Here is a 24,338-nt window from a genome sequence, read left to right as displayed (position 1 = left end):
GATCTTAACTGTAGGGCCCAAGTCTTCCTAGTTCATGGAAGACCTAACGTTATGTCCAAGATGATTATCAATCATCAACTGCACAATATTGTCTGCTGTAAGTGGGGATTGTGATTATAACGGCAATTCAAGCATGATCTGGAAAGCTGTGATCTTTATTGACTAAGTGAACTGGTGGCTCTCTCTTTTCATGTTGTTTGTACTCAATTTGTGCTGCTTCCAGGTATTGATACAGTCTATTACTATTTCGGTTATGATATCATTCCACATTTTATGAACTCAATAGTAAATGTCACGTGAAGTAAGAAACATGTTTATTTATCCTGTAGAAATACTTGTAGCCTATTTTTGTCGACTTCAATTCCATTTAATTTGAGGGGGGAAAATGAGAGATAAAAGTTAAGGAGATATTGCAGGGAGTAATGCAAAAAGATCAAGAGACAGACAACAGGAGAAAATATTTTTTAAATGATTAGGGATTTGATTTAGGAGGTCAAACGTCTGACTGATAAATTTTAGAAAGAGAAAATAGGGAAAAGAGATTGAAGAAAATTATCAAATTAGTATTACAATAAATGTGTTAAAACAATGATGATTAAAATGCACAATCATCATTAAATTTTCATAATCAAAGGGATTAAGGAAAGAGCTCAAAACTTTTAGAGAAGAAAAATAAGAAAGTTCTCATACAAAGTTTTCATACAAAGTCAGGAGACTCTCAAAAGAAATATTGGCAGTTAGAAGACAAAATGAGTAATGATTTCAAATTCCTAGGGAAACCTAGTTTCACCGTAGAATTCAATACTGGGGAAAATTATCAATCCAGTGTGATGATACAAAAAGACATTTCTCCAAAAAAATGCCATTTTTGCATACTCAATCAAGAAGTTACCAAATTGAGAAAGTTAAATAAGAAAGGACAAAACATGAGATCAAAGAATCTTGGGATCCAACACAAAAGATAGGCAAATGATGACTGAGAAGAGAAATTCCAGGACAAGAGCTATGCAGTAGACCAAAAGAACAATCAATTCATATTGGAGCAGGAAGATATAAGAATTCAGGAGTGAGAGGTCTTCAAGTAAATTAAAGTGATAAATTCTATAAAATATCTGAAGACATGAAAAATTGCATTTAATGGCTGTTGAAAATTATAGATGAATTGATTACTACAGAAATAAATATGCAAACCAAAAAATAAGGCAATTTTTAACAGCAGGAGAAACTGCTAATCATATAGAGGAGAAAAATAAATATGAGTTACTTGACAGTGTATTATTTTTATATATTCAAGATAGTATGAACATTAATAATTATTTAATATAAAGATTACATTAGAGTGGCAGGTGGGAAAAAAAAAAAAAGGATGGGAATACTGGTGTAAGAGGATTAAATCTGTATCTACCATAATAGCAAGTCATTAGGTAATATTCAAAATACAGAATCAATCAACGGTAATATATGCACATTATTCACAAATTTTAAGACAAATAAGAACAAATGGTTGGAAAATTTTCCTTTCCTGAAAAAAACAGGAAGGTGAGGAAGAATGCAGCAGAGCTGCTCTTTTACACTGAACCCTAAGCTTGTGTTATTTCAATAAAAATGACTTGAGTATTTAGTTAATTTGAATGTACATGCACATGTGTGTGCCCACCCCACTGTGTGTTGATGTAGACCTCAAAATAAGCTTTTTTTTTTCATATTTTCTCTGTAGACATACTTGAACTTATTTTGAATGTGTAACTGATTAGTAATGCAGACCTTAGGTATGTCTATATACATACAACTATACAAGAGTAGTCACCTAGAAAACACACACACATGCATGCACACACACACACACACACACACATGCTCAGTTAAACGCCAGGCAAGCTTCAACTGTCTGTGCTCAAACACAGTCATCCTAATGGCTAATTAGCAGTTGGCTACTATAAATGAGTAGAGAATTACAGGAAATTTTGGTGTTTTTTTTTAAGTTTTAGGTGCCTCTATCTTTTGTATTTATAGTAAGAAGGAGGAACAGTGGTTAACTACAGTGATTTTTAAAATTAATAAGGAATTCACAGCTCTAAGCATAAAACTGGATGACTTTTGACAAATATACTGATATATCCAGGACCTTGATTATGATATAAAATTTTTTCATCACCCCAGAATGTTCTTTCATGCCCTGTTCCAATCAATTCTCACACTCCCAAAGACAAGCACTATTCTGTTCTCTCTACGCCTGATTTTGAATTTCATATGAAAAGAGTTATATAGTATATCCTGTTTTGGGTCTAATTTTGTTTATTCAAATTATGAGGTTCAGATTCACCCATATTGTTGAGTGTAGTAGAACGTTCTGCTCTGATTCCCCTTCAAGGAAGAACTCGCTGTCCAGCTGTAAAACTTGTGGTTGGCTGATACACTCTATCTATTGGCTTCGTCAAGGGCCACTCCAACTCTCAGTGTAAGTTACACTTTCCTTAAAAGCAGCTCTCATACAGTGGCAAATCAAGGCAGACGTCAGAGAAGTCATGCTGTAATTTAGGCAGTCTCCAAAGGGCAAAGTCTTGGTATATGTCATTTATACCAATGCCGAGCCCTTCTTATGGTAAGTCTTTGTTTGCAAGCTCTCCCTTGAGCTGGCAGAAACATCAGGACTACAAAGGCCTAAGGGGTCCTGACCAATCAAGCTTTCTCTCCTCTCTTTCTTCCGATATTAGATTCTAATACTTTTCTGTAGTCCTACATCCTCAGTATTTGCTTCCTAACAGACCTAACCTGTAATAATGGATGTATTAACAGTTCATTTGATTTTATTGATGACCAGTGTTCCACTGCAAGAATATATAACAATTTCTTTATCCATTCTTTTGGAACTTGCAGTTGTTTATGGGTTTTGGTTATTGTGAATAAAGCTGCCCTAAACATTCTAGTAAATATCTTGTTTTATGGACTTATATTTTCAGCACTTTATCACCCCCAATAGAAATTCCACATCCACTAGAAGTCACTCCCTAGGCTTTTTTTGCCCCAGCTAGGACTTCCAGTACAATGTAAATTAAAGAGACTGGATATCATTATCTTGTTCTGATTTCAAGGTGAAAGCATCCAGTCTTCACTGTTCCATGTAAAGGTAGTGTGGGTCTTTTGGTAGATGTCTTTTAACAGGCTGCCACAGGTCATTTCCATCACAACTTTGTTAAGGATTTTCTCTTGAATGGAGTAGATTTTGTCAAATGCTTTTTCCGCATCTATTGAAATTACCATGTGGTTTTCTGTCTTTCATTCTATTAATACAGTGTATTACATTGATTGATTTTTGAAAGTTAAGCTGGCCTTGCATTCCTGGAATAAATCTCAATTTTTCCTGGTCTATATTCCTTTTTATATGTTGCTGGATTTGGTTTGCAATGTTTTGTTGAGAATTTTTTGTGTAATATTCATAGGGGACATTATAGTTTCTTTTCCTGGTGATGTCTTTGGTTTTGGTATCATGGTAATACTGACCCCATAGAATGAATTGAGAAGGGTTCCTTCCTCTTCTAGTTTTTGGAAGAGTTCATAAAATTAGGTATCAATTCTTCTTTATTTAAATATCTGGTAGAAGTTACCAGGGAAGTCATCTCTGTTTGAACTTTTTTGTATGGGAAGTCTTAAAATTACTAATTCAATCTTTTCCTGTTATACATTTATTCAAAATTTCAAAAGATGATTCTGAGGCAAGGAGTGAAAGTAATTTATAGGAAAGGGATTCAGAAATCACTCACAGGGGCTAGGGAAGGGAGAAAAGGATATGTTAAGGAATCGGTCACCACTGTGGGCAACTGGTGCTCAGTTCCCCTAGGAATTTTGAGAGATTGATAAACAGGACTTCTTGGCATTATCACATACAAGTCATGAGGATGCTTCAGTGTTTATCCTGGAACTCTCATGTATTATTGGCCAAGGGCTGCTCTTAGCTGCATTAACTTTTGGTTATTTCAAACCTGCTTTGCAGAAGTGCTATGAGAAAGTCCTCAGGCAGCATGGGCATCATTTGCAGTTTGGAAAGGGGATTTAGGTAATGCACCCAAAGTTCTGTTATATGTTCCAAAGCATAATGTTTGTACTGTATTATAACTCTATTACACTTTGATTTCATTGTAGATTCCTAACGTCAAGCCTCTCACCACCAAACTCTATGCTTCTTGAGAGTTTTATATCATAAAAATTTCTTAGATATAGCACCTCCTTTCCATTTCTAAGGTTACTGTCCTAGATAAGGCTCACACATAATCTTGACTGGATGATTACATAAGCCTACCAACTTTTATCTCTTCTCTTCTCAGATTCAAAAATGATACATAGATCCCACCTCTTGATTAGAAGAGTATGATATAATTTACAGAATACAATCTTTCAAACAAAGAAAATGTACCATTTGTTCAAACTTTAGTTCTGTTCTTTCCTATCTATGTGACCCAGGAAATGTTACTTAAGCCCTCTAAAATCCAGTTTCCTCTTCTTTTTAAATTTTTTAATTATTTTTAAAATTTTATTGAAGTATAGTTGATTTATAATATTGTGTTAATTTCTTTTGTACATCAAAGTGACTCAGTTATACATAAACATATATATATATATATATATATATATATATATTCTTTTTCATATTCTTTTCCATTATGGTTTGTCACAGAATGTTGAATATAGGTCCCTGTGCTATACAGTATGACCTTGTTGTTTTTCCAACCTATATATAATAGCTCGTCTCTGCTAATCCCAAACTCCCATTCCTTCCCTTGCCCTTGGCAACCACATGGCTGTTCTCTATAACTGTCAGTCTGTTTTTGTTTCATAGATATGTTGATTTGTATCATATTTTAGATTCTACATATAGGTGATATCATATGGTATTTGCCTTTCTCTTTCTGACTTACTTTGAATAGTATGCTAATCTCTAGGTCCATCCATGTTGCTGCAAATGGCATTATTTCATTTTTTGAAGGCTGAGTAATATTCCATTATATATATATTACATCTTCTTTATTCATTCATCTGTTGATGGACATTTACCAGTTTCCTCTTCTTAAAGAAAGTAATGATTCTATTTTTTAGCAGTGTGATTGTAGGTACAAAAAAAAAAGGCACAAACCCTAGTGGGTCTTTTGGATTTGGGAAGAAATATATTCCTCATTTGCATGTATTATTCCAGCTCATTTGCCAAGAGACCCAAAAAGCTGCTAGCTTTGAGTGAGAGCTAGGACAAGAGAAGGCTCTACAACAGGTCCAGAGTGCTAAGCAAGATGCTCTAACACTTGGGTCACATGATCCAGCAGATTCAATAGTGCTTAGAGTGTCAGAGACAGATAAGGATGCTGTTTGGAGCCTTTGGCAAGTCTCTATATGTGAATCACAGTGCAGACCCTCAGAATTTTCGAACAAAGTCCTGTCCTCCTTTGTATAAACTATTCCCCCTTTGAGAAATAGCCCTTGGTCTGCTATTGGGTTTTATTAGAAACTGAACATTGAAACTTGGAGCACCAAGTAACCATGTAGCCTGAGTTATTCCCCGTGAAGTGAGTGTTGTCTGACCCACCAAGCCATAAAGCTGGGTGTGCACAGCAGCACTCTGCCATTGAATGGAAGTGGTCAAGGCACAAGTTACATGAAGAAATAGCCCAAATGTCCATCGTCCCCACTCCTGCTACCTTGCCTTCTCTCTCCTTTAAATTAGATATCATATGTATAAAGCTTTGTATATTATCAGCATAAATATTAGTTCTCTTATCTTTCATAAACTTATAGAGATAATGAGGTCCAGTGACATGAAGTAAGTGTAGCTGATGAACTGACTTTGGAAGACATTGAATATAATTTTCTCATTTGCAGCCCAGAAAGTTGAAGTAGTATGTAGACAAAAGAGTCTTGATATCAAATCTAAAGATAGATAAAACATGAATTAATTTATTTTAGTGTAGACCTGAGTGTTTCTGTTATGAAGAAATAAGTAGAGAGAGGAAAAAATATCTGATAGGATGAGTATGCTGTTGAAGTTCTTTTATTTGTCAGAAATTTTATAGATCATAACAACAATGAATTAAATATTATATCATAATTATTTTCATATAGCCCTCTAAAATGATTTATGTACAGTGTATTATATATTATAGAATCAACTATGGGATTTTGATGATGAATAATCTTTGGTCAAGGAATAGAATCCTGTGATTTGGAAATGATTGACTCATTATTAAATGAGAACAAGTCAAAAACCATCTGTATAAAGATGTGAAATATCTTATCTGTCCTCTGAGATACAAAAAACTGGGCAGTATTTTATTATACTAGGAAACATTTTTCCTTCTGCATTTAGACGATATTACCCTCTATCAAATATTTCCTTTTCATTTCCTATATTTTAACAAGGAGAACATTTTCTGGAGCAGGAATATAAAATTAGATATTTCTTGGAGCATACTTTTGGTAAACTAAACTGGTGTTCTTTGGAAGTGTAATATAATATCTGTGAGGTCAATGAACTGTTTCAAGAAACCCTTTGGTGATTTTCTTATATAACACTAAATATTTCATTGAGAAAGTGTTCCCTTAGGGAATGATTATTAATTACATTCACCCCAGTTTCTCCTTTGAACAGTAAGGTTTAGAGGATACAAATTTGAATTTCTTCAAACAAATACTGCAGATTTACTTTATTATCACCAACTTCTGATAATCATCTATGTGATAAGACTAAAATTTATCTTCAGTTTTTCCTATTTGGGCAATGTTTGCCTTACAAGTAGGGAAAAAGGGGGAATGACAAACACATATTTTAATGCTTTGTAATTGCTTTCAATGATTATGTGGTTAATACTTCAATGAAAGCTTTATAAATGAGACTATTATGGAAAAATTGAATGTAAGAAATTTTTTCTCAATATTTATTTGAGTAATGCTTTTGCATTTTAGGATGATAAAATAAAACATGCCTCAGTCTTTTTCTGAAGTTTAAAAGGTGTTCAACAACAGCAATAATGAAACCCTTCTTTTCCTTTGTCTCCATATCCTCCTACCCTGGCCTCAGGACCCAGGCCATGGTGCAGAGACTTCTTTGTAGGTGTTGAGCTGATGTAAGAATGAGCTACGTGTATTGTTCTTTTTCAGTAGTATGCTGCTACTTCTTCTATGTTGTCTTCTATGCTATATTGAGAGAACTTTGGTTACAAAGATGTAGATGAGAAAGAATTTCAATAGTTATAATGTTGAAATAAATACCTCAGTTTGGATGCTGCCTGTTCTCTCTTGAATATGTTTTTCCATAATTTCTTTAGATTGCTGCCTAAGTAGAAATCGAACAAGTTCTAAAGTTATTATTATGTATGCATTGATGTATACATGAAGTTATTAACACAGGACAAACTTGACAAGGGCAAACTTGTAATGACTTCCCTGAAGCTCTTATCTTGAACTGTCTCTGAATTTTCCATTCCTTTTTGTTGAACAGATCTTTTTAGGAAAAGGGCATAATACATATAGAGTCAGAAAACATTTAGATTTTGCCCCTTTGTAGGTTCATAGCAGCCAAACCATTTCATTTAAAAACTGTGAAAAAAATAATGCTACTGGATTAAGAATATATGCCAAGTTTACACCAGCATCATATATATATATATATATATATATATTTTTTTTTTTTTTCGATATGTGCATCTCTCACTGTTGTGGCCTCTCCTGCCACAGAGCACAGGCTCTGGTCGCACAGGCTCAGCGGCCATGGCTCACGGGCCCAGCCGCTCCACAGCATGTGGGATCCTCCTGGACCTGGGCACTAACCCATGTCCCCTGCATCGGCAGGCGGACTCTCAACCACTGCACCACCAGGGAAGCCCTAGCATCATATTTTTTTATGGCTGATTTATAAACCTCTCAAAAAGGATAGACATGCTGACACATTAATAACTCTAGCAAAATGAGTTCTGCATACTTCAAGAAAGAAATAAAGAAAAGAAATGAAATAGACAATGACAGTCTAAGGAAAAGAAAATTTCTTAAAATGGATAGGAGATATTTTATATTTTGCACAAAGATTTTTACTTTCTGTACTTTAGTAAGAAATAAGTAACTGTAGATTATTTTATCTTAACAATAAGTATTTGTTATCATTTTACCATATTCATTCAAAATAATCCAATATGAGAATGATATTCAAACAAATAAGTAATATTTTAAGTCCATTAAACATGTTACTTTGAAGTTATGTATTGAATTTGAGTATTGTAAAACTTAAATTATAAAAAAGGAAGGCAAAATCCTAAATATAAACATGGTAGTCCCTCCCATTTTTATTTAATCTAGTAAATTATCAAATATATTTAAAAATAATGATACCCAATGTTTCTATTGGTGCAGAAAAACTAGGCACTATTATACCACTCACTAGAAGGCAAATTTGTCAATATGTACTCAAAATCCTAAAATTCATTCGTGTTGACTCAGTCATTACACTTCCAAGAGCCTATTCTTAGTTTCTAATTAGAGATTTGGTTAACTATTTAAAAATTAATAGTTTACATATTATTATTATTATTATTATTATTATTATTATTATTATTAATTAATTTATTTATTTTTTTGCGGTACGCGGGCCTCTCACTGTTGTGGCCTCTCCCGTTGTGGAGCACAGGCTCTGGATGCGCAGGCCCAGCGGCCATGGCTCACTGGCCCAGCCGCTCCACGGCATGTGGGATCTTGCCGGACTGGGGCATGAACCTGTGTCCCCTGCATCGGCAGGCGGACTCTCAACCACTGCGCCACCAGGGAAGCCCTACATATTATTTTTTAAATATGTAAACAACATATTAACAACAATAAGGGGAAATTTAATTACAGTGCATAAGCAAATGTAATATTAAATAAATTAAAAGAGGAATCCTTGAAAGATTATTAATAAGCTGAGGAAACTGGCACAAAGCTAAATAAAAAACAAAGCTATGTAAAAATAAATAATGATATAGATTTAGATATAACAGGATATACAGATTGAAATGTCTACCAGTCACTAATGTAAAACATGCTAAATGTGTTTGCCAAATCACCATATGCAGGTTTTTAATGCAAATTCTTTAGAACCTGGTCTAAGAATTTTGAGTTTTCTCAGCCACTTTGAGACTTCATGTGAATGAGGCATAATTCTTATGAGGACACAATATTTGTAAAGGCTGTGTTTTGAGCCCAAACGTCTCTTTTATCCCAGTGGTGAGATCATTTTTTGCCCTCTTTCATCAAATCTGTTGATGGAGGTCTTCTAAGGAGGCCCACAGAGAGGTTATACATGACCCTCTTCAATTAGAAGGCAGGACAAACTATGGTCTAACTCCCACTACCTACGAGCATATAGGATATGTGGTCTGACTCACTCATTGACTTGGTAGCTGATCTGATCAAGTGCTGTTCTGTTGAGAAGGGCTTGCAAGTCTGAACTTTGGTGAAGCCAGGATGGCCTAGAGGTTGTCAACTCGATGAGGGCCAGTGGGTTAGACCATGTGCATGATCTTCTTAGGTCTTGTCTCATTGAGCTGCCCAGACGAGAACCTCTAGTAAGAAGAAAAAGGAAGTAAACACCTAGGGGCTGAAGACTGAGTACCAAGTGATCACCCTGGTAATTTTCCTGGGGCAAGGGAACTGTTAGAAGGAAAAGTCAGCAATATTTTTCTTGGGTTCCCTGACAGAAAGTTCACATGAAATCAAGCAACATGGGCTTAATATTTTTTCTGAGGTAACTTTAGATGGCTAATACTCTGCAACTGCAATTAGTGAAAATAAAAATGACTGATTTGGAGAACACTTGGTAAACTTTGCATTGAGAGGTCTTATATAGCTTTATTGTCAGCTTTATCAATAAACTAACTTTGAATCTGGTTGTACCAAGATTAGGATGAGTAATCTCAGAAAACTTAATTAACTTCTTCAAACTACAGCTTCATCATCCATTTTGTAAGGGGATAATAATGCTACCTAACTTCCAGAATTAGAGTGAGGATTAAGTGAGATAATGAATGTAAAACATTTAATGCAGGGTGTTGTAGGTAGTAAATGCTCAGTAAATCTTAATTACATTGTTATTATATTCCTTGTAATGCAGAGCAAAACACCCATGACAATCAGTACAGCTGTGAGAAGACCAGGCAAATGTCACTGAGGACACTGTCTTCATTTATGTCTGAGAGACACAGATGAATTACTCACACTTAAAGGAGCCTTGTAGGGCTTTCCTGGTGGCGCAGTGGTTGAGAGTCCGCCTGTCGATGCAGGGGACACGGTTCGTGCCCCGGTCTGGGAAGATCCCACATGCCACGGAGCGGCTGGGCCCGCGCGCCATGGCCACTGAGTCTGCGTGTCCAGAGCCTATGCTCCGCAACGGGAGAGGCCACAACAGTGAGAGGCCCGCGTACTGCAAAAAAAAAAAAAAAAAAAAAGCCCTGTAAGCCAAGACCATTTAACCACTGAACTTCCAATGGTTTTGAACATTTTAAAATGCATTTTTAAATGAAAACTGTCAAGCTTCCTGAAGATTGCCAACTAGGAAAAACAAAACAAAACCTGCCATTTTTTATAATGCCAACAATAAATGGAAATTCCACAAAAAATATCTATATCCCCATTGGGAGTATGCCACCAAAAATAACATCCGTTTTTATTCTCAGGACAATTTGTCCCTTGCTAGAATATGACACAGGGATTCCTTTGCTCTCTTATTTATTATTTAACTGGGAAGAGGATAAAGTTCATCACCTTTTTATTTGATCTCTGTTCCTGCCAATGTCACAAATGGTGTCATCAGCAGGAAGCTCACAAATGTTTGTAATTAAAAACCAACTGATCTCCCAGGCACATATGTAGTATGGATGTAGGAAGAAATGTTTTTCACCATTGGAACACTTAGGCTTATAGCATAAGATTTGGAAAAGTAAATTAAAATATGTGCATGGTTCTTGTGAAGGACAGTTAGTGGCTACTCTTGCATGATTATGGCTGCAGATGCAAAGCTTTGAATCCTTGACCTGTAATTTACTGAGCGTTCATGCTTTTTTCATACATAAATATTCGGCTTGGCAAATCTGATTTCCTTTACCACCAATCCCTGTGATTCATTTTCTACAACTATATGGTGGGAGCCCCCTGTGGAAAGCCTGATATTGCCCTCCTGCTGTTCTGCCCACCTGTTTAGAATTTACATCCAAAATTCATCTAAAACATACCAGTTTTCCCTTGGAGAATACTGAGTTAATATATTTACATATTCCAGATGAGCTAGATATGTTCTGAGGGCTTTGCAATTTCATGTTTTGCAAACTACACTTTGATGGAGCTGGCAGCGTCTACTTTTCAGAGTAAAAACGAAACAGAACCCCCTCCCAACATAAAACTGAAACAAATCCACTCACAAAAAAAGAATTCCTCCTATGCACATTTCACGAAAAATTTTCCCTCTTTAAACCATGGCATTCAGTACTCCAGAACCAGACACAAACGATTATATGCATTTTAAGTTACATTTTTTTAAATAAAAACAGAGAGAACTTATTTTTCATGGAAATTAAGCAATCTTTCTGAAGTTCTGGGCTGCCTGTCTCCTTAGGCAACTCTCCATACATCACAGCTCAGAGCTCAACTTCCTTCTTCCTTCATACTAGTAAATTGCACTGGCATAGATTACTTTGGACTGAATGTTGTGTAGGCTTATTTAATCAATGTCAGGGTAGTCTTCATGCTTGTAAACTTATTCATAAGTTCCTCTTTTCTGTTTCTTAAATTATTTTGGATTGAGGGACACAAGTAGGGGGCGAGATGATAGAGCCTCTTTGATTTAATAAGCTCCTGAAAGAAAACTCCAGCTTCTGGGGAGAACTCGTAAAAACAGATGTCTGCCTTCCAAAGTGGAAAACATGCATCTGTTGTTTAAATGTCAAAACAATAATAGTAAAGTTATAGCACGCATATGTAAAGTTTTGTGTGGGTGTTCTAAAATCATATAGTTGGGACTTATTTTTAGACAGCTGAGAAATCCAACAAAAAACACACACATTATCTTACCTGTGCACATATGCAGTTCAGGGAGAAGGTAGGAAAAAAGAAATTGAGAAAGAGTCAGATAAGCAGGGATTACAATTTATGGAATAGGAATTTAGTTGTTGGCTTGGATAATAGACGCTTGTGATGCAATTATGAATCTCTCTTTCAATATTCTACCAGGTTTTCTTTTCATTACTCTATTTAGACTTATCTGGATGCATTTAGCTACAGTTTCCTATCTCTCCATCAGTACGGAGTTTGGTTTCTGTTACCTGTGTATCAATTTGTTTCCTTCCAAATGCCAGCATTTATGGAATGTGGTCAGGATCTGATAGGGTCCAGAATAAACGAACTTGATTATTTCTTCCTGTTCAATATACAAGCTAGCAGGAAAGAAATCCTACCTTTTTTTCCTCTTCAAAAATAATGTTTTCACTATTATATGAGAGAGAACAGATAAAAAGGAGGTTAGCTAGAGTGTCAATATTTTCTATATGGAATGGTAAACATTTTAATGTAATTAAGTGTTAGGATTAATTTGTTAATCCTTATATATTTCCCTTGTCCCTTCAAGAGATGTATCTCTAATTAAATTTCCCTTTGGCCACACTAATGAAAAGAATATCATCTAGAACTCTAGCCATAGTCAGCATGTGTGGGCAGTGGTGATAAGCCTGGGTAATTGCAGGATTAATAATTGGCTTTTTATAGAGGCTGAAAGCTATGCACTGTATAGAAATTCACTGAATTACTTGAAATCACATCTATAGGCTCTTTGCTTTGTGCTGTTTTCTTTGTACTGCTTCTGCTAATAATTCCTGTTTCCCTTTTTTTTGTGTTCCACTTGACTTTTGCAAGCAGGGTAACAATCGTGCTGCAGTTACTCAATTGTTTCCAGGTCGTTTTCCTATTATTGGTTTTATATAATCCCCATAAGCAATGGATGCAATTTAAGCTGCACCAGGAGTTTTGTGATTAAGAGCACTGACTTTTAATATCTCCAACTCAGTTTTCTTATTTACAGTAAAAACCACAGGGTAACTGTTAATGTGGTGGGTGGACAGGCATCGTTCTCAAATCTTGCAGGGGCGAGAAATAATCTTAGAACAATGCTCAGAGCTTGTTATTATACTCCTACTATATACAGTAGTATAATTGTGTATTTTTTTCTTCAATGTAACTGAGATAGTGTTTGGGAGGAGTTAGTGTCAGGAGACATCTGAGCATCCAAGCAAGGTTACAATCATCTACTCTCTTCACTTTCTTTAGTATGGAAACAAAACATTTATGGCCTGGGACAATTCTTCCTTAGAAAACTCCTCTGATCTAGTCATCAGTCAGGTTACTTTATAGCAATATGAGAGTGTATTGGAAACAACCCGGATGTAGAGCAGTGGATAGAATGCCCTCTTGAATTAAAGCTATGTGTTATGGCTTGGACATGATAGTCTTAAATACTGGAACCAATAAAAAATAAATATAAGGATGGTTCTATGATGCTGTCTTGCACTAGGGAATTAGGGAACTTGCTACTTGTTTCATATTTTGCTCTGTGAACCTGCAAAGAAGTAAGGCACCCATGGAATATTTCTTGGTGGATTTCACTTTGGGAGGCAAAGACTTCTACATTCTCCTTAATACCAGTACAGTCTCTTTGCTCCAATATTCTTTATCCAATTATCTGAAGACCACCCAACTGGATAATGTGGCCAGGGTGGAAGCAAATTCTCCAGAGACTCTGAAACCTTACAAAATATATGTTTTTCTTTTTTAGCAAATAACTGGAGTTTTTTTTTTTTAGGAAAAAAAAACTGTATAGTTGAGAGATGAAAAAGTAGACTGAATCTATCAGAATTAATTACCAGCTCTAACCTATTGAATCAATTCTTCACCTGTTTAGTTGTAGTTACTGGTCATTCTTCTCCTTAGGGCGATTCAAGTCATAAAGCTTTAGGACCTACAATTCTCTTGGCAGGCTCTGCTTTGTTAGTACTTGTGGAGCCCTAAAATACTGAATAGCTGCCTCAAGAACTTTAGGTGTATTATTATGCTTATTTTGGGCAGCTTAATCATTCAATATTCCTTTGCTATCTTCACATATTAATATTTATTAACATTATCTAGTTAGAGCTTTATTTCATACTTGGGGGATACATTTCCTAGCATCATTTACATAGTTAGTGCTCATGATTTCCAATGCACTTAGCAAAAGAGAAGATTAATCTCTGTAAGTAAAATGTAAAATAAGTACAGTTAAAAATGAGGTGCAGAAATTCAAGGGCAAGTGAAGTACATGTGGTTTTTTCAAACCACAGATTAACAAAGTATGTTTTTATGCATCACACTTTAACTATAGATTTACTTTTAAAAGTCCTATTTAGACCTTCATATAATTATAACACTGAAATTTCGTTTGTTTTTTTCTCTTGGTTTACCCTGATAAAAGGAAATTGTCTTCAAAGATTACTTGCTACATGTTTCCATAAAGAATGTAATTTATCCTGCACTGTATGTCCATTAACTATTACTGTCTCCAATCTGTCAGTTCTTCAATAGTTTTTTCCTTAAATTTATATGCAAAGCTTGTTAAAAAACATCTTATTGACTCTTTTATTATTCTGCATGTTAATTTAATGTTTTTAAAAACTAATAAAATCTAAATGTTGAAGGAAAATGGGACTGAAGGAAAGTGAGACTGAAATATATCAAATCTCAAAATTTTTCCAAGAGAAGATTGCAGGAGATCATTTTTTAATACAAACGTTTCAAGATGATCCATGTTGAGGAGAAGCTGAAGGACATTTTGCAGTCTAAGTTCTCTTTGTGACAGCCCGAAGTAACTTTGAAAAAACTAAGTTATTAAAGGAGAGAATTAAAAAAAAACAAAGTAGACCTGCAGCATTACAGATCCCTAGGAGGATTATATCCACATCTGTGTGTTATCCCAAGGCAAGACTATGAAGTCTGCTTTTTTGGAGGCTTTAATCCTACTGGCAGAATATTTAGATCTAGTTGTAGGCTGATGAGAAGGTTACAAATATACATAGGTTCATGCACACAAACACACATTTGTTTGTGATAGTGTGGGTGGCAGTGGGATTGGTGTTCTTCATTGTTTTTTGACTCATTACATGGCAAGAACAACTGCCAGGTCTGAAATTGTCAAAGGAGCTAGAGGTGGTTAAAGAAGCAATGTCTGTCATGGTTACCTGATAATCTAGAATCTAGGTGATGGAAAAGTGCACATTTCTTCTTAGGTGTGCCACATATTTAAAACTGAAACACACAAATACACACACACAAACACAGACACACATACACTGTACATGAGCAAACAAACATAACCAAGCAGCAACAAAAACAATAAATATAAACATAAGAAAACTGCAATGCATCAACATACTCTTTAGTTGGCTAGAGTTCGGTTATTGGTGCTAATTATATTAAAATCACAATGTCTATTATTCTACTGGCCCTTTTCTTGGCATGGAAAAAAATATGTTTCAAAGGGATGCAGTTTTACCAGTAGTTTCAATCATATATGGCTAGAGAAGTATAATCCACTGCCTTTGCTGGGAAAAAAAAAAAATCTAAGTCAAGAGCTATCTATGGTTCAGCAATGTGAACAGCACTGTTAAAAAGTATAACGTGCTGACCAGAGAAAAGGGCTAAAGAAACAACAGTGCCCAGAAAGGATTTTTATGAGCTGGCTTTCCAGAATAAATAAATCAAATATAAATTGTGAAAAATAGAAGAGAGACATTTCAGCAGGGCCTTAGGGGAAGAGATTTGAAGGAAATATTCAGTTAATTGGTTTAGAAGAATGTTGTTATGTTTGGAGGTGAAGTACATTTTGGGAGGGTGGTCAATGATTAGAGACACTACTGAAGGCAGATGCAGATGAGTGGGATGAGTGGTTATCTACAGAGCAATCTAACCCCAGTCTTTAAAAAGTGGTTCATCTTTATTTTGGAAGTGATGGTGAATACTGCAGACCCCTGAAGAAGCAATATCAAAGCAAATGTAAGATAGGGTAATGGTACTTCTGGGTAGCATGTGATAAAGGATATATACTGTAAAAAGTTCTACAGAGAGTAAAACATTAAGTTTAATTTCTTCTAATAACTCTATAGCCATAGTTTTTAGTGGAGATAGAGATCATTGAAGAATGCAGATTTTAAGGGAGGTTATTATAGAAGTCCAGAGATGACATAGTTGTGACTTCTGGCTGACCGGAGAACATATAGATTATTGCCAGAGTCTCTTAACCTCTCTACCCTTCCATTATATTTTTGGTAAAATCAGGAGACTAAAAAATAATTTTGAAGGAATTTTTAGATTTAAAATATTATGATATACAATCTGGTAATATTGAAAATAAAGAATCTACATATATTTCTCCACATCAGGCTAATTTTACATGAAGGTTGAGAGGACATAGGAGTGCTGGGATGCTTTCAATATTTTGAGACTCCGAGGTTAAAGAACTTGGTTGCTCCATTGATCATGGGGAAGACGTAGACTCCCTCAATTCATTTTAGTAGGCTTATTCTTTCCTTGTTTTCTTTTTCTTTTTCTTTGTGGTGTTTTTCTATTTGTTTTCTTTTTCTTTTTCTTTGTGGTGTTTTTCTATTTGTTTGTTGGTTTACTTGTTTTACTATCCACATATTTTTGAGAATGAAACTTCTGGGCTTCGAACAGTATATTCATATCAGAAAGGACATAAACCTGGTGAAATTTGATAAAATGATAAAACCAACTCACTTAGCTTTTGATGTTCTTGAGGCATTACATTTTTATGAATGAAAATGAGAAGTAGTGTAGATTTTGATCATGTTATATCCAGGCATTTAAAATAGATACCTTTGAATAATAACAACCCTGATGGCAGCTATCTTGAATACTTCTTAAAGGTTCTGGAGGGAAATTTCAGTAAGACATTTGATCACGATATCACAATGGCCAACTAATTAGAAAGCCTAAAGGCAAAGGAAATCCACAGCCAACAGAAGTAGGTAAATTCCTAAGTATAGAATTGTTACAGAAATCACATTCCTTACAGAGATTAGCTGATAATATTTTTAACAACATATTTTACTTCTTTTGTATCGATGACACAGTTTATCTTAATGAAGTTGGTAGGCATTTTATTTTCCCTTGATAACACCTATGCTGACCTAACTGTTTTATATATCTGTAGCATCTCAAAGAAATAGGGATACTAAATTAACAGCCACCATTCTGGAAATTGGTTTGATGACCTGGCAAACAAGAATGTGTGTGTGTGTGTGTGTGTGTATGTGTGTTTCTCTATGTTGCCCTTCATTTTACCCTTGCCAAAACATGCCCCTCTGATTCAGGGTAATTGTTACATGGAAGGTTTTATCTAAACATATATTTTAAAGACTCAGAGAGAATATATCAACAATATGTACTCTCAGGTCCTGCCTATATTTTTTAGTGCCCAGCTTGTTTTGGTGCTATATTTCTTAGTATATGGTCAAGTGTCAAATCCATGACAACCTTGACTCCAGGCACATTTTTTCTATCTTTACCTCCACCTTCTATCCTGTCCTCTCATCATAACATAACATGTCTCATCTCTTCTAGCTTAGTTTGGAGTATAATGCTTTTTAGGTGCTTTCTTTACCACTTAGAATCTGTATTATAATTATGGGTTTAGTTTTCTAGATTTACACCAGACTAAAAGTCCTTGTAGCAATTAAGAGTCCTTAAATTGCAATGGACAGAAAACAATACAAGCTGGATTAAGAGTAAAGGGGGATTCTAATATAAGGACTTAAAATATTCAGTGAAACCCAGGGGCTGGAGAATAGCAAGTTACCAGAAAAAGGGGTAACTTGAAACTCTAACAGAGGCTACCAGAAAATTTCTCTCCATTATCTTTGTTTCTTTGTCTCAGTCTACTTCAGTATTCTCCCTCTTAGTAGACCAGCTGTCCACGATTCTATCCTCTTGGCAAAATACAAAATGGCCACCCTGTAGCTCAAGAATTTTACATATTATAGTTCCAGCTACATAGAGAATGCCTCTGAACTCCCTTCCCAAATTTTCTGGGGAGAGAATTTGGTGATCCCAGCTTGGATTGAGAACCCATCACTGCTCCGAACAGCAGAAGTCAGGGAGAAGAGTCAAAATTTAAATATGGCTGCTAAGTAACCATTCTTATGAATAAAAGTTGGGCAGAATGTTTTATTATAGTCTAGAGACAATCTTTCATCTCTGACCTCCCCATCTGGCACCATCTTGACATAGACTTTTCAAAATGTTTTGGTATAAATGAATTAAGAGAAATTCCACTCCCTCTTACAACATTCACTAATATTTATATTCCTTAATTAGACTTTCTCAGGTTTGTATTTTTTGCCATCGCTAGAAAGGGCAATTGGCTTTCAAGTGCAAGGATGGCATTTTGGTGAAATTGTTTAAAATTTTTTGCCGGATTAAATGACTTGCTGGAGTCAAAGCAATATATATATATATATATATTTCAATAAGAGGAAAATATGTGGTTGTTGTCATGTATTCACTTTAGAATTGGTACAAATGTGTTATTATCTGTCTATCTAGGTAGAAGAATGGCCCAGTTTTTCCTCTCAGACCTGCAGCCTCTTTTGTATTCTGTTATTCAAATATGTTTACCTGGAAATACAAGTGACATTCTGGTGTTTCCTACTTTCAAGTTCCATCTGTCTCTGAGAGGTCTGCAGCTACCATTTCCCATTTGAGTGAGTTGGGAAATTTTTTGGTATCTCTGTTTTTTTCCCAGTGAGAAGCAGCAAGATTACTGACATAGACATTGATCCATCAATATTACCAATATTTCCTTAGAAAATCCATCCTCCAGTTGACATTTTTACATGCCTATTAAGTCGTCCTTGCAAACGAATGTATGTATGTATCAAATTTACAGATTTAGAATGTAATGGTGAGATCTTATAATGTGAGAGCTCCTAAGAATATTATTAAGAAGAATATGGCAACTAAGAAAAGATAAAGAGTAATTAGAAATAATCTTGTAAAGAGTCAGACTATAAGCATATTAAATTTGAACACCAATCTAGATGACTAGGTTGTAATTACTTTTGAATAGTCTTTACAATTATAAGCTTTATAAGATTTACGCTTTACAAGATTTACATAAATATATGCTGTGAATTTGAGGTGATTCCTGTTGTGAAGACTAACAATTCCAAAATTGCTAAGCTTTATTTACAAATATCAGCAAAGATGCATATACCAAACATTAAAAGGCAGCCTACCTCTTCCCAAAATTTTTCATCTGAAGCTTAATATCATAGGAATGTAGTTAAAGGTCACATTAGCTTGTATTCCCGTGGATTCCACCCTATTGAATCATGTAGGAAATTAGGGCAGAGTTGATTTCCTGTAGCTTATGAACAGTCAAAAATCAGCCTGTGCAGATGGTGTTAGCTTGCTATTTACAGAATATGTTACTTACTTAGACTGAATAATCAACTCAGGAACCCCATCTGGATCACAGCATCCACTGTAGAGAGACACATTCAAGGACATTAGCAATCTATCTATTGTTTTACAGAAGCATTTTTTAAAGTCCTAAGAGTAAAGCATCATAATTAACAAAGGCAGTGGAAAGTATGTCTCAATATTAATATCTCATGCACTAGGGAATTAAGGTTCTTAATTCTCACTTAAAAAGAAACAGCCAGGTTTCTCCCATATATACATCTACATATAAAAAAGAAAAATAGAAATTTGAGATAATTATAAATTTTATGTATTCTCCAACTCCAAATTTTGTTTTATCCTCTGAGAAAATCAGGTGTTAGCCTTTGTGTTTTCAATTCATATTGTCCAAAATATTTGCAATTATGAGTTATCTAGGTACTGCTTGGCAGAGTTCTAGAAATCTAAGAGATGATATAACTAGACAAAGCAACAATTTTACAAATCTTATATTATTTGATGGAAAATAAATTTTGATCTGCTTTTCCCTTTGCCTGGATGCCCTTGTAATGTCTATACAACAGAGTACCTAAAGAGAAAACAGAGGGAGTAGTAAGTACAAAGTCTCTAGAATAAGAGTAAACAAGATCAGAGCATTAGATAGAGACAAAAGCACTAAGGGTCTTGAAGGCCACTGTGAGGCATTGGTACTTTATTAGCAGTGGGTATTTAGGCAGGGAGGGATATAATCTGATTTATGTGTTGAAATGATTCTTGGGTTCATAATTAAGACTAGAAATTGGGGGTGGGGGAGCTGATAGCAGAGCAATTAGCAGGTAATTGATATAATCAAGTTGAGAAAGGGAGACCAAGGTGGTAGCAATAGACAGAGAAAAGCGTATGTATTCAAATCATAATTTGAAGATAGACTGAATATGACCTGTATTATTAAAGCAGACCATGAATTAAGTGGCAACTACTCTTTATCTTTTTATAATGGGTAATTAATATTGGCACATATTTTATAAAAACTTTGTATTGGTTGATTACACTTAGGATAAAATCCAAAATTCTTATCAGATCTCAATAAGTCTCTGAACCTGTCAAGTTTGCTGGGCTCACCTTCTAGGAGCATCTTTTCACTCTTCCTAATCTAGCTGACCCTACCATCTCTCTATTGCCTCAGCATTTTTTTTAATTTTTTTTTTCTTTTTTTTGCGGTATGCGGGCCTCTCACTGCTGTGGCCTCTCCCGTTGCGGAGCACGGGTTCCGGACGCGCAGGCTCAGCGGCCATGGCTCACGGGCCCAGTCGCTCCACGGCATGTGGGATCTTCCCGGACCGGGGCATGAACCCGCGTCCCCTGCATCGGCAGGCGGACTCTCAACCACTGTGCCACCAGGGAAGCCCATGCCTCAGCATTTTTGCACATGATATATTTCTGCCTGAAATATCTTCCCTTCTCTTGAGCTAAGTAGCTCATTCATCTCCTAATTTTACTCTAGAAACCTTAAATGTCATTTCCTCCAAGACTTCCCTGACAGTGCTTTTTATAGGTTTAAATTAAACCTTGGATTTCATTATGGTTCTCATTACACATGACTTCTCCACCAGTCAATGCTGTGTATGTGTCTGCCATTTTCTGCATCTTTGATTCCTAGCCCAATACCTAGAATGTAGTGTGAATTCAATATTTTGACTAAATAGCTGTCTATATCCTCATTTTGAACAATCCAAATGTACATTGCATACTAAAGACTAAAGTCTTCATAAATACACACACACTATATATATACATATAATGTATATATGGCTATATAAATATAGATTATATATATGTAACACATATATACCATAATCTATATATAAATATAACTGTGCACTGATCAACGTTGGTCTTAACATTGTTTTGGATATGTCTCCTCAGGTAATGGAAACAAGAACAAAAATAAACAGATGGGATTATATCAAACTAAAATCCTTTACACAGCACAGGAAATTATCAACAAAATGATGTGGGAGAAGATATTTGCAAACAATATATCTGACAAGGGGCTAATATCCAAAATACACAAAGAACTTATACAATTCAACATCACAAAAACCAAACAACCTGATTAAAAAAATGGGCAGAGGACCCGAACAGACATTTTTCAAAGAAGACATACAGATGGCCAACAAACATGAAAAAATGCTCAACACCACTGATCATCAGAGAAATACAAATCAAAACCACAGTGAGATATTACCTCACACCTGTCAAAATGGCTATTATTAAAAAGACAACAAATAACAAGTGTTGGCAAGGATGTGGAGAAAAGGGAACACTTGTGCACGGTTGGTGGGAATGTAAATTCGTTCAGCCACTATGGAAAACAATATGGAGTTTCCTCACAAAATTAAAAATAGAACTAACATTCAATTCAGCAATTCCACTCTGGATATTTTTCCAAAGAAAACAAAAACACTAATTTGAAAAGATTTAAGCATCCCTATGTTCATTGGAGCATTATTTATATTAGTCAAGACATGGAAGGCACCTAAGTGCCCATCCATAGATAAATGTATTAAAAAATGTGATATATATATATATATATATATATATATATATATATATATATAATCCCATTGTGTATGTTTACACATGGAATATTACTCATACACATACACATGCACAATGGAATATTACTCAGCCAATAAAAAAATTAAATCTTGCCATTTGCAAAAACATGGATGGACCCAGAACGTATTATGCTAAGTGAAATGTCAGACAGAGAAAGACAAATACTGTATGATTTCACTTATATGTGGAATTTAAAAAGCAAAATAAATGAACAAATATAAGAAAACAGAAACAGAGCCATAGATACAGAAAACAAACTGGTGGTTGTGAGACCGGAGGTGGGTTGGGGGAGGAAAGAAATAGATGAGGGAGATTAAGAGCTACAAACTTCCAGTTACAGAATAAAAGAGTCATGAGGATGAAATGTAAAGCATGTAAAGCATGTGGAAGGTAGTCAAAAGTAACCTAATACTTTTGTATAGTGACAAAGGTAGTCAAAAGGTACAAACTTCCAGTTATAAGTTAAATCAGCACGAGGCATGTAATGTACAACATGATTAATATAATTAATGTTGCTGGATGTTCTATCTGAAAGTTGTTAAGAGAGTAAATCCTATGAGTTCTCATCACAAGGAAAAATATTTTTTTCTTTTATTTTGTCTCTATATGAAATGATGGATGTTCACTAAAATTATTGTGATAATTTCATGATGTATGTATGTCAAATCATTATGCTGTATGCCTTAAACTTGTACAGTGCTGTGTGTCAATATTTTAACAAGACTAGAAGGAAAAATATAGAAGTATAGATATGTATATACACACTCCTACACAGATACAACACACATACACACACAAACATGACTATCTTTGTTTAAACCAACATCACTTGATGTTTTGTGCTCATGGAGTCCTTTCTCTTACATTTACTAGTATTTTCCAATGGGAAAATAGAATATACTTGGAAAAATGCCATATTAGATAATAAGTTTTGGGGAAAATCTTATTTCTGCACAGTTTTTACCAGTTACAATTAAGGAATGTTATTTCAATTTCCTATGACTTTGGAGAGGTTATTTTAACCTCTGTCTGCCACAGTTTCCTCTGGCAAAATGAGGATAATATCAATAATTCTTTCATTGAACTGTGAGCATAAGTGAGCTCACATATATATGAACAGAGTTTTAAATGGTGCCCTGAACATAGGGAGTACTCATTAGATATGAAGTATTTTTATAATAAGTAATTTGCTACAATATAATTGTATCTTTGGGGGATGCGATCTTAAATTATAAATAAATCTGTAATCTAGTTTTCTTTGAAATGTGTTTTCTAAAACGCATAGTTTACTAATAAAATGGAGAAAACCTTGAATACAGTTTAAAGTACAATTTTTTTCCTTTTAAAATATTTTCATCAAACAGTCTTTGATTTGCTTTAATTTCTGTAGAATCTAGTAGAATCTAGTACAAATATATAACAATATGCCAAATACATTTTTATGGCTATTTAGGTTATGGTTATATGTAATATGAGACTAGTACCATAGTTAATGTAGGAAAACATCAGAAAATTTATCTATTAAAAAAGAACCTACCACTATGGATTTTCATAGCATAACACTGCTGAGGTTTTCATCAAATGAACTTGGAAGTTTTACTTATTCATTTACTCTGGTAGCACTTTGCCTAGTTTAATTAAGCATTGCAATTACCATCTATTTTCTAAGACTGCAGTGATTCATAAATTAATAACATTCATGATAGCAAAAGAAAAGTAATAATGAAAACATATTCATATTTATTACATCTATATTGTGTTGTGTAAAATACAGCCTCTATTCTGCTTTGACTACTATTTGTTCCAGAAACTTCCCTAAGGTTAGTTTTTATTTTTCTAAAACTTACTTTCTTGTAGTTTTATGTGTTTCTTTGTCATCTGTTTTATGACTCATTTGTCCTGTTAAGTCTTCATCCTACATCAAAACATTGCAATTCCAATGGAATACTGTTGAGAACATGGGAATCTAACTCTTGTCAGAAAAGGGAATATAATTTAAAATGTTAAATCATCAAATGATCTCTGGAAAGCAACTAAACCAATTCTCTTCTCATTTTATACACAGTATTCTGCAATAAATATTGAACACCCATCTTTAATTCTTACTTCTACAATTTTCATAAAAGAGAACATGCCCCAAGTTTATTGAACTTTATCATACCACAACTACCACAACTGAAAATGCATTAAGTCCTTCCCCAGAAAGAGACATCTCAGCC

Source organism: Mesoplodon bidens (assembly GCF_964165515.1).
Source record: "Mesoplodon bidens genome assembly, chromosome: 2".
Classification (NCBI taxonomy): Eukaryota; Metazoa; Chordata; class Mammalia; order Artiodactyla; family Ziphiidae; genus Mesoplodon; species Mesoplodon bidens.
The sequence above is the reverse complement of the archived record's forward strand: the minus strand, read 5'-3'. Positions refer to the sequence as shown.